Source organism: Manis pentadactyla, chromosome 5 (assembly GCF_030020395.1).
Source record: "Manis pentadactyla isolate mManPen7 chromosome 5, mManPen7.hap1, whole genome shotgun sequence".
Classification (NCBI taxonomy): Eukaryota; Metazoa; Chordata; class Mammalia; order Pholidota; family Manidae; genus Manis; species Manis pentadactyla.
Window position 1 is genome coordinate 106,082,971 of NC_080023.1, and position 2,653 is coordinate 106,085,623.

The 2,653-nt window shown below is 34.0% G+C and overlaps 1 non-coding gene across 1 annotated transcript; it reads right to left on the reverse strand.

Moving 5' to 3' along the window:
• Positions 1 to 1,118: 1,118 nt before the first annotated feature.
• LOC118930991 (U6 spliceosomal RNA) lies at positions 1,119 to 1,220 on the reverse strand. The gene has a single exon (XR_005032242.1). It is a non-coding gene; the product is annotated as a U6 spliceosomal RNA (small nuclear RNA).
• Between the last annotated feature and the right edge of the window lie 1,433 nt (positions 1,221 to 2,653).

A 2,653-nucleotide genomic window follows, 5' to 3' on the forward strand; every position in this document is an offset into this window, starting at 1 on the left:
AATTTGTTCTACATGTAAGAACTTGTTTGTTATGCCTCAGAAGATTAGAGACTGATGAAAATTAGGCTTGGGGTGGATTAATGATTGTGCATTGAGCATTGACCCCCCTATACAGAATTTTATTGTCGTTAACAACCATTTGATCAATAAATATGAGAGATGCCCTCACAAAAAAACAAAAAAACAACAACAAAAAAAAAAAAAAAAAAAAAAAAGGACAGACTTCCAATGGTAAAATAAATAAGTAACCGGGATGTAATGTATAGCATAAGGAATATAGTCAAGATATTGTAACAGCTTGGTAGGTGATAGCTGGAACCTAGAATTATGTATATAAATGTTTTATCACTGTGTTGTACACTTGAAACTAATGTAATGTAATACTGTGCGTCAACTACCCTTCAATAAAAATAATTATCTAAAAAAAATAAAAACTAGCTAAAGGTTTATCTATTTTGTTTATCTTTTCATAGATCTAGTTCTTACTTTCACTGATATTTTCTTTTGTTTTTCTGTCCTATAATTCATTTATTTCCACTCTGATCTTTGTCATTTCCTTCCCTCTACTAACTTTGAGATTAATTTGTTCTTTTTCTCATTTCTTGAGGTTCAGAGTTAGGTTATTTGAGATTTTTCTATTTCTTAATAGATGCATCTATCAGTATAAACTTCCCTCTCAGAATGGTAGCACATGCTTCCAATATTCCAGCTTTCCCCTTGCTGACCTCTAGTTATATCATTGTGATCAGAAAAGATACTTGATATAATTTCAATCTTTGCTAAGACTTGTTTTGTGGCATATCTTATGACCTGTCCTGAAGAATGTTCTGAGTACACTTGAAAAGAATGTATATTCTGTTGCTGATGGATGGGATGTTCTATAAATGTGTTATGTCCATTTTGTCGACTGTATGGTTCAAATCTAACATCCGTGTTAGTTTTCTGTCTGGACAATCTATCTATTACTGAAACTGGGATAGTGAAGTCTCCTACTATTATTATATTGTTTTCTATTTGTCTCTTCAATCTCTTACTATTTACTTAATATATTTAGGTGCTCTGATGTTGGATGCATATATATTTACAATTGTTATATCTTCTTGAAGAATTGACCCCTTAAAAATAAGGAATGCTTCATGAATTTGCATGTTATCCTTGCACAGGACCATGCTAATTTTCTCTGTATTGTTCCAATTTTAGCATGTGTTGCTAATGTGAACATCACCATGATACCTTGAAGAGATAAATTGTTGTTTTAAGCTACTAAATTTTCAGGTGGTTTTTAAACAGCAATAGATAATTGATAAAGACCTAATCTGATTGATAAGTCTAGAAAGGGTTGAGGGTACACAGCCCATCCCCTTCCTCTCATTCTCCTTTTGAGAGGAAACAGCCCACTGAGAATGCACATTCTCTTTTTCTCATCCATGCCATAGATTTTAGAAGGTTGAGAGGCACTGATATGACTTTTTTCCCAAGTGCTCAAGGGCCAGGAGTTAAAGTAAATATTTGACTGAAATCAAAGCCAAACGCAAATATTGCCATGAAAGAAAGAAGTTGAACAAAGAATAAATCTGAAAAATAATAAAAAATTTAGAATTATTATAATAATTTTAGTCAAAATTAAAAGTTGATTAATAAAATTAAAATGCATTTTAAATGTTTTTTCTAACAATGTATTCCATTTTCGTTTCTCTTCATATTCTTTGGAATGTCATATTTTAAAGTAATTAATCAAGATTTTGAACTTTTTCCTCCTCATGAAATTTTGAGGTGGCAGAAATGATAATATAATTCATTCTCCCAAGATGTGAAAAATTCTGAAATAGGACTTTTTTATTGAAAATACATAGTACTTTTGGATATGGGACTTGGCCTTGACACTTTTCTGTTACTTATTTTTATGTGCATTAGTTTTCCTAATTATCAGAAGGATATTTTGTTCTACTTTTCCTGATTATCAGAAAGATATATTGTTTCTGTGAAGGATTAAATTTTTTTTTAATTTAAAAGTGATTTTTCTGAAATTTTCTTGCTCTATTTGTCTGCCCCACTTTTATCTGGACTTTCTCTTTCCTTGATCTATGTTGTTCTTTCCTGATCAATTTCGATTTGGCTCCTACCACTTTGCCTGTGTGGGGCCCTACGTAAGGTGGGAAGGTGGTGCTGCTAAGCCTGTGAGCCCAGCTTACTAAATACCCCTTGCTCACCTGCTAATCAAGGAGCAAATCCTATTTCTGCTGCTGCTCTCACTGGCCCACTCACCTCTCTGTGAGCATCTGGTGGCCATTTTGGGGTGTCCTATTATCAGATTGTTGGTCATCCTGTGGCCTCCCTCTGCTTTCTCCTGAATGGATGCTGATATGCGCTGGTCTTGTGTCTGTTACTGGTTTGTATTTTGAGCCTGCTGACACCTTGATTTTAGGATTTTAGCCTCCAGAACTGTGAGACAATGAACTTTTTTTATGTTAAGCCACCCAGTTTGTGGCACTTTGTCAAGGCCTCCCTAGGAAATTAATACTTTAAATTCAGGCTGTGGAGGTCTCCCATCTTCATGGTCTGCAGCCTGTTTTGAGCAGTGAAGTTGGAGTTTGCAGTCACAAAAAGACATAACTAATCTCACTGACTCTATAATGAACACAGAACTCAATAC